Below are 14,560 nucleotides of genomic sequence, written 5' to 3' on the forward strand. Positions count from 1 at the left end.
AATTGTGAAATTAACTGCTCTTGCTTTGGCTGCCAGAAACCTCAGAGACAGCCCCTTTACAAAATATTACTTGCAATTTATACTTTAATCACTTGGACATGCAGCTCTGATAAAGAAATCAACTTGAAATACAGATAATGCTGCCTAAATTTAACAAACCAGTCCATTATGTGATTTTCATTATAATCGTTTTTAGTCATTGTAAAATGAATGCCACCGTCCTTTCAGAAAAATTGGAAAACACAAAAAAGTGAAAACTAAAAAAAAAAAACCAAAAAAACCACATTGTGATTTTTATTATTTTAATGTAACCTTGTGATGATTTTTGGTTGTATTTCCTTCCAATCTTTTTCTTCTTTAAAATTCAGTTTCTAGGGACGCCCGGAGTGGCTCAGTCAGTTAAGCATCTGCCTGCGGCTCAGGTCATGATCTCAGAGTCTGGGTTTGAGTCTCACATCGGGCTACCCCCCTGCTCAGCGGGAGAACCAGCTTCGCCCTCTGCCCCTACCCCTGCTTGTGCTCTCTCTCAAATAAATAAAATCTTAAAAACAAATAAAATTCAGTTTATACCACTCCGTTCAAGTGTAGCAACTTCCATGGTCCTATTTGTTTTCTCATGATTTCCAGCAAGTTGTTTTCCTGATTGTTTCTCTTCTGTTGGAGTCACGTGTTTCTCCTTTGCCTGTGCACTTGTGGGGCTATCTGGGCACAGGCGCTGGTGAACGGCTTCCTGGGATTATTACCGGGACTCACCACCGCCAGGCTCTTCCAGGAACAGCTCGAGAGGATTCCGAAAGCACTTCCAAGCCAGGAACAATAGGAATAATCCCTGCATCCCCGGAGCGCGTGACCGACCTTCGCGGATGGCACCTTGGTAGGGACCACGGTCCGACGGTGGCAGAGCGCTGTACCCTCGGCGGCTCCACCGAGCGGACGTCCCAACGCCCAGCAGAGCTCGAGCGACGCCGCTCCGGAACGGCGCGCGGGCCTTTCCCGGTAGGCGGGCCGGGGGCGGGGCCGGGGGCGGGGCCGGCCGTGGCTGGCGGGAAATAAAGGAAGTAGCGGAGCGGCGGCTGCGTACTCCGCGCGCCTCGGGGACTTTGCCTCCAGCCCGCCGAGCGCGGCGCCCATCCCGCGGCCCCCGGCTCCCGCTGCCAGTCTCTCGGCCTGCTGCCACGGCCGGTGGGTGGGTGAGTAGCCCCCGCTGCCCCGCGCGGCCGTGTGCGCCGAGCTGCAAGTTTAGGAGCCCCCGCCTGCCGGGTGCGGCGCTGGCTCGGTGCTCGCCGCCCGCCCGACTCTCCCAGGCACAGTCCCGGACCGCCTGCGCCCGGGGTGGGGGCAGGAGGGCGGGAGGGGAGGCGCCGCCAACAGGTGCCACCCTGCCCGGAGCGCCCCGTGCGCCCCCGCGGCCGGCAGCCCGCGACCCCAGGGTTAGAGCCTGCCGGCCCTCGGCACCCGGCGTCGAGGCAGCCTTTCACCCCGCCTCTCGTCCGCCTGGGCTCCTCCTTGGGTCCTCGCGGCCCAGAACCGCCGGAAGGGCTTCCCCCCTCAGAGGAAGGGGGGCACGGGGGCCCCTGGGGAGGGAGCGGGGCCTGTGCCCGGCTCCCGGATTCTCTCCAGTGGCCGGAGCGGTCCTCCCCTTGGGTAGGCTAGAGAAGGCTTTGTCTCCTCTCCGAGCGAGTCTTCGCGTTTGGCCGGTGGCTTGTGGGGCCTCGGCCGGGGTGCGGTGGAGGGGGTGGCGGGTGAGGACTTAAGACATCCCCCGCCCACAGGTCCGTGGGCGGTTCGCAGGGAGACGTGCGGCTGCCGGGTCCAATCTCCGAGATGAGAAAACCGACGGGGAGGGACCGGTTCAGGTCACACAGGCGTCTGTTCAGCACCAGATCCGGAACCCAAATCCAGACGCAGACCTTGGACTTTGGTCTCGGGCACTTTTCCCTGCTTACCCCTGCCTCAGTGTGGCCAGAGGGCCTGTCTTAGAACTGTTAGAAATTACATGCATATACTGCTGGTGGTAGAAGTCAGTTTGTTGAATGACTTTGTGACCCCAGGGGACCCTGGGAGAGCCCTAAAACCCTCAGCTACCAAGTGGCTGGGCTGGCAGGGGTTTTGGTGGGATCGTGGAGGGACAGTGGTGTGACAGTGGGGGAAGAGCTTGAGGCCTTACCTTAAGGCCTTCTGGGATCGGATTGGTCTGGAGAGGGTTGAGGAGCAGGATGGGAAACCCAGCACAGAGTGCCTCCACCTTTTCAGGCACCTACCCAATTCCACTGCCAAGCCTGCCTGCCCTTCCTGCACATCTTATCTGTCTGCCCAAGCCTCACTGGGTGGCATCTCAGCTGGTCTTTTCTATAGAAGGGAGCTGGGGGAAGCTGCTGAAGGATGTGGTTTGTCCACATTCCATCTCCACCCATCTGGGGCGAATGGCAGGCTCTGAGTTGGGGAAGGCTCTCCTGGGCCTTGGTCTGTGCCATATTTTTTTTTTTTTTTTAAGATTTTATTTATTTATTTGACAGAGAGAGAGTGAGCACGTCTGAGCGCGCAAGCACGAGCAGTGGGAACAGCAGAGGGAGAGGGAGAAGCAGGCTCCCTACTGAGCAGGGAGCCTGATATAGGGCTCCTATTCCAGCACCTGAGCCGATCCCACGACCTGAGCTCAAGGCAGATGCTCAACCGACTGAGCCACCCAGGCGCCCCTTGTCTGTGCCATCCTGAGACAGACCTGGAACCAGGGCCCTGAGAGTTCCCTGGAAGTCATCAGTGACTGTTCCTGGAAGATAATCTGGTTTTGGAGCTAGAAGGAAAGTGGGAAAGGGACTTCTGGTTTTACATGTTTAGGTGGGCAGAGCTCTAGTAAGGCCTTATTGGGAAGAGGACAGGTGTCAAGCCTTGCATTGCTGCCAGGCAGGTGTGTGTTCTGTCCCTCCTGCCCAGAGAGGCGCCCTCGGGAGGCCCTGTGTGGCACTTCATAGGTGGGGTTTAAAGGCAGCCTTCTCGTGGGCTTCCCTGAGTACCGAGGTGCCCAGTGCCTATGCTGTGCTGGGCATGGGGGCGGTGTGGTTCGTGAGGGACGGGGTGCTATCTCGTTTGAATGGAGACATAAACCAGCTACTGTCATACATCAAGATGCAGGCTTTGGTGTGTTTGTTGCAAAGAGCTTTGGGAACATGGGGTGGGTTGTGGTTAGTTTTGTCTGAAGAGGCTAGGTCATCTGAAGGGGACACTGAAGAATGAGTAAGATCTTGGCAGTTGGATAAGGTGGGAAAGAGCACTCAGGGCAGTGCAGGAATGCTGGGGTAGGGGTGCCTAGGTGGGAAAGAGTTGGCTCTAGGTGGGAAGGGTCATGACATGCCCTTCTCTGAGGCCTCACCTGGGAAGCTCGCAGCCTCAGCCAACCTGGGGAGACTTGTTGGAGGAACTGCAGGTTTCATTCATTGGCAAATGAGAATGGCCTGTCAGGAGTGCCGAGGCCATATGGAGGAGCAAGACCTTAGATGATGGAGTCTTCCAGGGCAGGAGTCTAGGCTTGCAGAAGGGCAGTGAATGACATTTGAGCTGTTGTCCTTTTCTCTAGTGCGAGGGCCTGTGACAGGAGGTCGCCATCAGGATCGAGGACTGCATGTTCCTTGCTGGTAGTACCTAGGATGCTGGCTCTGGATTCTCAGCTCTGAGAAGACTCACTCTAGATCTGTGGCCACTGGAAGTCCTTTCTGTGGTTGTACCTTGGTGACCATGTGTCAGTCTGGGGCTTTGGAGGGCAGGCTGCGCTGGATGCCCCCTGAGGCCAGCCCCTATGCGTAGGAGCCCATTAGCAGCACCTTGGCTGCCACACCTGGCTGGCCACCCCCCAGGCCCTCTGTGTCCTTGCCCAAAGCCACTGAGGGGTCTGAAAAAGACAGCTGATTGAGGATGGTGATAACATACAGAGCTCACTGTGAGCCAGATACACACATAAAAAACTTCACATGGATTAGTTAGCTCATTTGGACATCACAGTAATCAGAAGCAAGGTTATCATCCTTATTCTTCAGATGGGGAAACTGAGGCATGCAGCAATTAAGTAACTGCTTAGAGTCCCAGCTCTAAGTGTTATATTGCACCGCCTGGATTTCCAGGCTACTCAGTAGCCCATTTTCCAAATTCAGGCCGTCTACCTCTGTACCTCTATACCCTCTATACACGTGAGACGTGTAGGGGCGAGGAACAGAGAGAATGGCCGTGGCCTTTCTGTGGACTCCCCTCCCCTGCAGGCAGCTAGTGATGTGCATGGGACACGATGAAGCTTCAGGGAGCAGCGCCGTGGCCCCTCTGGGTGGGATTTTGCCTGGTAGTTCCCCAGCCTCCCGTCCCTGGGGCTCCGGCCTTTCCCCATCTTCCCCTCCTCTTCTCTTTCTGCCTGCAGAGGTCAAAATGGGGGAGTTTTTACATGAAAGGCAGTCAGATGAAAGTCTGACTCGATGATCTGGGTAAACCATAAAGCAGCCATGGAATGGAAATCGTGGTTGGCTCTTTGTGTCCAGGCTCCTAGAAGCCACCAACTTAGAAAATGAGGAAGTGGTTTGTTTTAAACTAACCTCTCCCCTTGGTAATCCTATCAGCTTGGTGTTTGGTGTTGGAGACGGGTGCCGGGCGGTGGAGTTTTATGAGCCAGGCTTAAAAGGGGCTGGTTACTTTCAGACACCCAGAGTGGCTGGACTGAAATGCCCCGTGTGGCTCGGTAGACCGTCTGCCCTCATGGAAGGCTGTGCGCTGCACAGAAGTGGGGCTGCCACCATGTGAAGAGAGGCATGCCTTCTGGGTCCAGGGTGTCGGGATCGCCACGGAAATCCTGGCAAAGCTTCGTGCCTGGGCGTCTGCCTGGTTTGAATGGGCTCCCAAGCCTGCACTTACTAAGCTCCTGCCATGCTGATGGGTATGCTGGCCACTGGGACAGGTCAGCAGTTGCCTTATATGCTCACGTGCTTAAAGAAGCGCCTTTCTGCCGCGTTAGGAAAGTGAGTGCTGTGGCCTGGGTCTGGGGCCGGCCAGTCGTTAGAGTGCCGAATGTGGGGTGGGGGTGGTCTGAGCGTTTATCTGAGGCCAGCAGTGGTGTTGCTGTTTTTCTGTCAGTGGGTATCTGCATCTGTAGTTGGTTTCATTTGCATAACTATCTCATTTTAATTCTCACCCGAATTCTGTGAAATTCTACGAAATTCTACAGATGTGAAACATCAGTGGTGGGGTGTTTCTCACGTATGTGCTTATATTTAGACAAATGTTCGGGTGGTCACAGCCCTGGATCCAGGACTGGTCCATGTCCCAGGAGATCCTGCTTGGATGTCCACACCCTCATGCGCACGCCCCCCACCACACTCCCCCCCCCCCACAAGCCAAAATGAAGGTTAAGAATCTTGAGAGGCAGGCAGTACCCTTTTTACAAAAAGGGAAAGTGAGGTTACATGGCAGGTCGAGAGCCAGCTGTGACCCCTTTAAAGGATCCCTCTGTGGGCTGGGAATGCGTGAGCCTCTTAAATGCTGCTAGGCCCCAGGGAGTTAGGGAGTTTGGGGCTTTTCTGGGGTTTTCATCTGTCTTTCCAGGGAGAGCCAGCTGAAGTCTGGGAGACTAGTGTTCCGTTAGGGCTTCGGGGCAGTAGGAGACATGACAGGAGTAAGGGAGCTGAGGAGGAGGTAGCAGATGGGAGGCGGGGGAGTGGGGCTGAGTCAGGAAGGTGTGGGAGGTGACGTAGGGATCCTACCTTGAGTAAGTGCTGGAGGGGGACCCAGAGTGGAGTAACTCTGGTCCTGTGAGCGGTAAACCAGGCCTGCGGTCTCAGCGTTTGTGTGCCTCAGTTTGGGAGAAGGCCTGTCTGGTAAATGCACCAGTAGCTCCTCTTAGCATTGGCAAGGGTGTTATTACAATGGATCACCGTCTGGGAAGTCAGATCCACGTGGGAAGGGCTGGAAGGGGCTTCTTGGAGACAGAGACAGAAAGGAGGGGGCCGCCTCTGAGGAATCCTCCTGAGCTTTGGGTGCTGACTTCTGGTGAGGGACGGCACTGGGTTTAGTTTGGGACCGTCCCTCCACCTTCTTCTGGGCCCAGCCACCTCCGTATGTATGGTAGCAGGGGTGGGGAGGGGGCAGAGGACCAAGGTGAGTCTCAGCACCTGCTGGAGACCCTGGAATCAAGGCAGGCCCTGCTATCATAGAGGAGGTAAAGCGCCCTTGACCGGAACCTCTTCCGAACTTTCCAGTAGGTATTTCCTCACCCTGTCCTGGAAAGAGGGTAGGGTGAGGGTTGTGAGGCCAGTGGGTTGGCAGGCTGGCAGTCCCCTGGGACTGGGTGACAGCACAGCCTTAAGGAGAATGCCTCTCTAGCCCAGCATACTTTCTTTGTCCCCCAAATTCCCCACCATGAGACTGGCTGGCCCCCAGGTGGTCGCTTCTCAAAAAGCCCCATTTCTCCCTGGAGTATCTCCTAGGAACTGTGGTAACATCCAGTCTCCCAGACTGTCCTGGCTGCCTAGGGAGCTGAGTCCAGGGCTGTTGGTCACAACATCTCATTGGGGTGGTGTTTATCAGTGTGTGAAATGCTTGTACCGACTATTTTCACACCCTGCACCATTCCAAATACAGGTTATCATCCCTTTGCCTAGATGAGGAAACAGAACCTGCTAGAACTTGGGAAGTGGGAGGGTTGTTGCTTACCCATGGGAGGCCCTGCTGTGTGTACTTGCTGGCCCACCTTCCCCTCCTGCTCCTTTCAGCTGCCTGGCCTGCCAGCTCTGGCTCTGAAGGCCACTGTGGGGGGCGGCATGATCTGGGGTCTGACGTGGCCTTGGTAACGTCCCTTTTCTTCCCCATGACTAAGCTCTGAGAGGAAGGCAGTTACGGATCTAGAGGGGAGAGGCGCAGGACAAAGGCTGAGCTAGACATTTTGGAGTAGCCTCTGGGATGCCCGTCTTGCCCCACCCAGTGTGCAGGGATCTTTCTGAAGCCCAGGGCCTAGGGAGGGGAGGGCGAGCAGGAGACTCTAGGATGGAGGCCTTTAGCAGCCAGGATGGTGGACTTTTGCGGGCCTGGGCACAGCAGCAGACCCGTGTGCGGGACGGCCTCAGGGGCCTGGGAAAGAGGCGCATGCCTTTTTGGAACACCCTTCCGTACGCTTCCTTTGTGTTTTAACCGCTTTATTGAGATATTCCACATACCATAATATTCACCCATTTAAAGTGGTTTTTACTGTATTCACAGAGTTGTTTCAACCATTACCACAATCTAATTTTAAAACATTTCAACAGTCCCAAAAGAAACTCCGTACACATTATTAATCACGCCCTAGTCCCACTGTCTCCGCAGCTCTTGGCACCTAATTCACTCTCTGTCTCTAAGGAACTGTGGATTCTGATAGGTTCCCGTAAATGGGATCATACAGATTGTGGACTTTTGTGCCTATCTCTTTCACTTCGCATGTTTTCGTGGTCCATCCGTGTTGTAACATGAATCAGACCTTCATTCCTTTTCACAGTCAGGTAATATTCCCTTGTAATAGAGGTACCACATTTTGTTTCTGGATTCGTTAAACATTGAATATTTGGGTTATTTCTACTTTCTAACGATTATGGGTAATGCTGCTATGAACACTGATATACACGTTTTTCTGTGGGCATATAATTTTCATTTCTCTTAGATGTATGGCTAGGAGTGGGATTGCTGGGTCCCTTAATAACTATGTGTAATTGTTTGAGGAGCTGCCAGACTTTCCGAGGGAAGCTGCATCATTTTACGTTCCCACCAGCAACATATGAGGGGTCTGGTTTCTCCACATCCTTGTTACCACTTGCTTTTATCCATCTTTTTTAGTCTAGCCATCCTAGTGGCTTCAGTGTGGTTTCGATGAGTATTTTTGTAATGGGTAATCATGTTGAGCATTTTTTCAAGAGCTTATTGGCCATTTGTGTATCTTTCTGGATCCTATTCAAATCTTTTGCCCAATTTTTAATTGGGTTGTCTTTTTCATTGTTGTTATAAGAATTCTTTATTGTCAGACCTTGTCAGATTAATGATTTGCAAATATTTTCCCCCATTCCATGGGTTGTCTTTTCACTTTCTTGATGGTATCTTTTCAAGCACAAGAGTTAATTTTCTTTTCCTTTTTTTTTTTTTTTAAGATTTTATTTTTAAGTAATCTCTACACCTAAAGTGGGGCTTGAATTTATAACCCCGAGATCAAGAGTTGTGTGCTCTACTGACTGAGCCAGCCCGTTCCTGAGAGTTAATTTTCAAGAAGTCCAGTTTATCTGTTTTTTTCTTGTATTACTTAATTTTTTGGTGTCATATCTAAGAAATCACTGCCTGACCCACGGTCATCAAGTTTTATTCCTGCGTTTTAAGAATTTTATAGTTTTAGTTCTTGCATTAGTTCTATGATCTATTTTGAGTTAATTTTTGTATATGACGTGAGGTAGGGGCTTGTGGATACGCAGTTGGCCCAGCACCATTTGTTGAAAAGACAACTTTTTTTTTTTTTAAAGGTTTTATTTATTTATTCGACAGAGACAGAGACAGCCAGCGAGAGAGGGAACACAAGCAGGGGGAGTGGGAGAGGAAGAAGCAGGCTCATAGCGGAAGAGCCTGATGTGGGGCTTGATCCCATAACGCCGGGATCACTGAGCCGAAGGCAGACGCTTAACCGCTGTGCCACCCAGGCGCCCCTGAAAACACAACTTTTTACCTTGGTCTTGCCCCCTTTTGTCAATGATTGATTAACCATAAATATTAGGATTTATTTCTGGACTGTCATTGCTATTCCACTGATCTTACGTTTCTTCTTTTATCTTTATCTTTTTTTTTTTTAAAGATTTTATTTATTTACTTGTCAGAGAGAGAGCGCGCGAGCGTGCACAAGCGGGAAGCGGCAGAGGGAGAGGGAGAAGCAGGCTCCCTGCTGAGCAAGGAGCCCAATTCGGGGCTCTATCCCAGGACCCATGGGATCATGACCTGAGCTGAATGCAGCTGCTTAACCAACTGAGTCACCCGGGCGCCCCTCCACTGATCTTACGTTTCTCCTTTGCAATGCCACACTTGTCTTGATTACTGTAGCTTAGTAGTAAGTTTTGAAATTGGGAAGTATGAGTCCACCAACTCATTCTTTTTCAAGATTGCCTGTTCTGTGCCTCTTGCATTTCCATATGAATTACAGGAGACATCTGTAACTTTCTGCAAAAAAAGCCAGCTAGGAGTCAGAAAAGTTGCATTGAATCTATAGGTCAATTTTGGGGAGTATTGCCATCTTAACCTTAATAATTCTCCCAGTCTGTAAGCATCGCACGGCTTTTCATTTATTTAGCTCTTTACTTTCTTTCAACAGTATTTGTAGTTTTCAGCGTACAAATCTTATGCTGCTTTTGTTGACTGTATTGCTAAGTGTTCTCTTTTTTCTTGATGCTGTTATAAAGGCAGTTGTTTTCTTAATTTCATTTTTGGATTGTTGATTGCTAATGCGTAGAAGTAAAATTGATCTTGCAAATTGGTACTGCAACCTTGCTGAACTCACTTATTAGTTCCAGTAGTTTTCTTTAGTGGATTCCTTGGGCTTTTCTATGTAAGATCATGTCAACTCAGTATGTTTTAAAGCTTCTCAGTTGATTCCAGTGTGCCAGGGTTGAAAACCATTGGGTTAGATCAGTGGTTCCCATACCTTTGAGCTGGAAATGTTGCGGAACAGAATCAGAGCACTTGAATTTAGAAGGAATTTTCCTCTGTGTCTGTGGGGAAGAATGAGGGGCTGGGAGCTTAGACTCAACCTGAGCACAGAGGCAGAGGGACCAGTATCCCACACTCCAGCTTCCTCCATTCCTGGTGTAAACCCAGTTGGGCTGGGTGTGTGAAAGTGTGCCTTTTACAGAAATGTGTTCTGGGTGAGAGTGGCAACACCCTCCCTGCTGTGAGTTGCCAAAAAGAGCCCGTGTGAAAACTGGTAAGAGTCAAAACCCAAAGGAAGAAGTCAGCGGCTTTGAGAAGCCGTTGAGGTCCTGTTGGGGACTGTAGAAAGGCGGAAGTCTATGGGGCGCCTGGGTGGCACAGCGGTTAAGCGTCTGCCTTCGGCTCAGGGCGTGATCCTGGCGTTTCGGGATCGAGTCCCACATCGGGCTCCTCGGCTGGGAGCCTGCTTCTTTCTCTCCCACTCCCCCTGCTTGTGTTCCCTCTCTTGCTGGCTGTCTCTATCTCTGTCGAATAAATAAATAAAATCTTAAAAAAAAAAAAAAAAAAAAAGAAAGGCAGAAGTCTGGCTCTGAGCCACCCAGGGTTGTCCACCCAGGGCTGTCAGGACCGTCTTTCTGGCTCTGCCTTGACCGTATTCACCCCAAGTAACTGGACTTCACCCCCATTTGAAGGGAAGGACTTTTTCTTACAGCTCTAGACTTGGTTTTATTTTCATAAAAGCGGATGTGAGAACTGGCAGATACCTTAGAAATCCACATTGTGTAGAAACTGGTTGTATCCGATTACTAGTTGCTTCATTAATTAGAGAACTAAATGAAATCTTGGACACGTGTCCATGTTACCATTTTATATTTGTACAAAAGTCATGGTTTCACTTTCTTTTTCTTTTAATTACATATTAGCGGTTTGGGAGGTCCTCCACTGCAAAGCAAGCCCACTGGAGTCACATAGTCTTTTCTTATCTACCAGAGGCAGCAGCTAAGCAGAATTTGTTTCTTGACTTTGCCAGCTATGTGTGTTTCTCTCCCTCTCTCTTTCCTGACTTTGTTTTGTTTTGGTTTCTGGTTTGCATATGTAGAACAGGTATTCCCAGTGGTGGCATCAGTGATGGAGGATTTGGCTTTGTGATCTCACCATATGCTGATCTTTATGGACGGATGGATTCTCTGTTGAATGGGGGATGATGGAGAGGCTGGATTGTTGGACTTTACTGTGTCCTTAGTCTCTTTTGAGTTCAGTTTGGTTCAGAATTTTGTGTCCACCAGGAGGAACAACTCTGACATCTGAACCAGTAAGTCTTCATGTTTCTATGTTTACTCTCAACTTGGAGCTGATGTAGAATTGATGCCACAAGCTCTCTGTGTCTGTAGTTCAGAAAGGCCTTTGCCTCTCATTGTATAAATGTGAAAAAAATTTCTTTAATTAGTGGGGAGTTAGGTTGCAAAGTGTCTTAAGTTGGAGAATCTCTGTTCTGATCAGCTTGTGGACTTAAATAAATGTCTACATAAATCAAGTATTTCTAAGCTTTCCAGAAAAGAAGGAAATTGCACTCTTTTTTTAAAGATTTAAAAAATTTTTTTAGGTACTCCCTACTCCCAATCTCTGTCCCCACAATCCCAAAATCAAGAGTCGTGTGCTCTACAGACTGAGCCAGTCAGGCACCCAAAGGAAATTGCACTCCGAATAATTCAAATGCACTAGACTTAAAAAAAATTGTTACAGAAACAAATGCTTTTTAAGAATGCAGATTTACATTATTAAGATAAGTCTTTACAAATGAGAATAAATTAATAATTTGGTATAAAAAGCTGTCTTTTCTCTGATTTATTAGTGCTCGATATAATACTGATTATATTTAGTAACAGCATTCAGTAAATCAGTGTAAAAAATACAGTAAATTTTATTCTACCTTCTCCCCATGCCCAAACTTCTACAGGTAGACCATTACTCTTACGTACTGTTTAAGGTTATAAAAAACGTAAATTTGTTTTCAACTAAATTCAGTTAAATTCTGACAGTGTTTTTATTTTAACAGTATTTGAAGATAAAGCTTAAGTAACCTAAAACCTGGGATAATATTAAATTGGGTTAATTTATGGGTAGTCATTGTATACCTAGATAATTTCAAAATAAGACAAAATACTGAAACATTGATTACTAGGTATAATCTTAAGGGTTTTTAAAATATACTAAAAAGCTTTATCTTTGGCTAGTAGTAATGAATGTGAGAAAGTATAAAGGGGTGTGTGTGTGTCTATAGAAGGTTTTGTTATGTACTGTGTTCAGGAGTTGTGGGGCACAGTTGGTTAATTGTCCACCTTCGGCTCAGGTCATGGGGCTCCTTGCTCAGCGGGGAGCCTGCTTCTATCTCTCCCTCTGCCCGCCACTCCCCCTGCTTGTGCTCGCTCTCAAATAAATAAATAAAATCTATAATTTAAAAAAAAAAGAGTCGTGCTAGTCTGCTAAAATGTTTTTGTGTATGACAGACAGCTCTGAACCCCCTAGTTCTCTGGGAAGTACAAGTCAATTACTTTGGTTAAAAGTTGTACTTAATATGGATGGCAGATAAAAACTTTGTGTATATACTTTTAATTTTCAAGCAAAAGAGTTGTGTTGTTTTTTTTTTTTTCCTCAGAGCAACATTTCTCAAACTTTTTGGTCTCTAGACTCTTTTACACATAAAAATTATTGAGGACTCCCAAAAGCTTTTGATTAGGTGGTTTTTATCTATTATATTTTTTTGTGTTTGAAATTAAAACTGAGAACATTTTTAAAGTATTTGTTGATTCGTTTGAAAATATCAATGCTCATTGCTTATTAACATGAATTTTTAAAAATACTGTATTTTATAAGGGGCGCCTGGGTGGCACAGCGGTTAAGCGTCTGCCTTCGGCTCAGGGCGTGATCCCGGCGATCTGGGATCGAGCCCCACATCAGGCTCCTCCACTATGAGCCTGCTTCTTCCTCTCCCACTCCCCTTGCTTGTGTTCCCTCTCTCGCTGGCTGTTTCTATCTCTGTCAAATAAATGAAATCTTAAAAAAAAAAAAAATACTGTATTTTATAAAACACTACTTTTTGTGAGAACAACATTGTTTCATGTTTCTGCAAATCTGTTAAATGAGCCTGAAAAAAAAAAGCTATGAAATATGTCGTAGCTTTGGCAGAGTTTGCTTATTTTGGTGGTCTTGCTTTCTTGGTTTACTCATTGATGCCTTTACTGCCAGAATGAAGATTATCCGTTCCCTGTAATCCAGCTGGACAGCAGAGACTCTGTACAACAATAGTTTTTGGTACTTTATGGTGACTTTATTATATTATTGATTGCTTGAAGGGAAAAAAACCCACAAAGAACAAAGGCTCATCACTTACGAAAGAACTCAGGTTTTGTTAGTCCCATTAATAGACACCAGCTCTGGTTTCTCAGGTGTCCCACAATCCTAGCTTAAATGCCAGATGGCCTCTGACAACACTTTTGGTGTTGCCTTCCAAAAATTGGACCCTAAATGTAGACAAAAATTTTTTTTCAGAATATCCGTTATGCCTAAAACAGTCATTGAGATTTCTGAGTGCCCCTGGAAAATCACAAAAGTCGTTCACCTTCTAAAAAGAGAACGACTATAGAATTAATTAGATTTCTTTGAAGTGTCAGTCCTGCGAGGGCTGTGCGAGAAGAGCAGCTGCCAGATCAGAAGAGGCGCTCGCTCGGGCTCTCCTTGGTTACGCTTGTGCAGATAAAATGGTATGAATGCAAATATTTCAGAAAACGTTTGCTTTATGAGAATGCCTTTCTGCCCATAATATGTTTTTATTCTCAGAGGAAGTGATGGAATTTGTTATGAAATAGTTATGTACCATACCCCAAAAGAGAATTTGTCTCTCCTCCATTCTTATGTTACCAGTTGGAGAAATAATCACAACCAGAAGTCTCTGCCACCTGTAGATGATTTGGGGTGTGTGTGTGTGTGTGTGTGTACCTTCAACAAAGGACAGAATCAGAGCCTTGTGGGAAAGGATTATACCAAGTACCTTAAACTAGTAACACTTCATGAACGAGACTTTTGAGCTAGCACAGCTTCAACAGCTTTCAGGCTACAGCAGTGCTCGGAGTCAGGATTTTCAGGGCACCTTTTTTTTTTTTTTAAAGATTTTATGTATTTGACAGAGACAGCCAGCGAGAGAGGGGGAACACAAGCAGAGGGAGTGGGAGAGGAAGAAGCAGGCTCCCACCGGAGGAGCCTGATGTGGGGCTTGATCCCAGAACCCTAGGATCAGGCCCTGAGCCAAAGGCAGATGCTTAATGACTCCCGCCACCCAGGCGCCCCCTCAGGGCATTTTTTATTCTGGATGCTGAGTGACCGCTCCATCGAAGTGGCCTGCTGGCCTCGGATGCTGCCGAACATGATTTCTTTTTTTTTTTTTTTTTAGGATTCAAGAACAGGAGTTTTATTAGTTTTCCAGGTGAATTACCAAATTAGAAACCACTGGTGCAGGTTTTAACCAAAGTAACTTCTAAATTATTTTTTTTCCACATGAGTATTATATAAGCTGGTAATTTCCTTTTTTTTTTGTAATAATATTTTTTTATTATATTATGTTAGTCACCATACAGTACATCCCTGGTTTTTGATGTAAAGTTCGATGATTCATTAGTTGCATATAACACCCAGTGCACCATGCAATACATGCCCTCCTTACTACCCATCACCAGTCCCATTCCCCCACTCCCCCCCCAAGCCCTCAGTTTGTTTCTCATAGTCCATAGTCTCTCATGCTTCATTCCCCCTTCTGATTACCCCCCCTTTCTTTATCCCTTTCTTCCCCTACCAATCTTCCTAGTTCTTATGTTCCATAGATGAGAGA

The 14,560-nt window shown here is 47.8% G+C and overlaps 1 protein-coding gene across 2 annotated transcripts in view; it reads left to right on the forward strand.

Moving 5' to 3' along the window:
* The first annotated feature begins 1,045 nt into the window (after positions 1-1,045).
* The window catches only part of BID (BH3 interacting domain death agonist), a 45,533-nt gene continuing 32,018 nt past the window's right edge, over positions 1,046-14,560 (forward strand). Inside the window, exon 1 of one of the 2 annotated variants that reach the window (XM_040641969.1) lies at positions 1,046-1,190. The gene's annotated coding sequence lies outside the window, so the exon portion shown is untranslated. The remainder of the gene's footprint in view (positions 1,191-14,560) is intronic. The other variant, XM_040641968.1, reaches the window with a different exon arrangement.

The sequence above is a fragment of the Ursus maritimus genome, unplaced genomic scaffold (genome assembly GCF_017311325.1).
Source record: "Ursus maritimus isolate PB19 unplaced genomic scaffold, ASM1731132v1 scaffold_26, whole genome shotgun sequence".
NCBI lineage: Eukaryota > Metazoa > Chordata > Mammalia > Carnivora > Ursidae > Ursus > Ursus maritimus.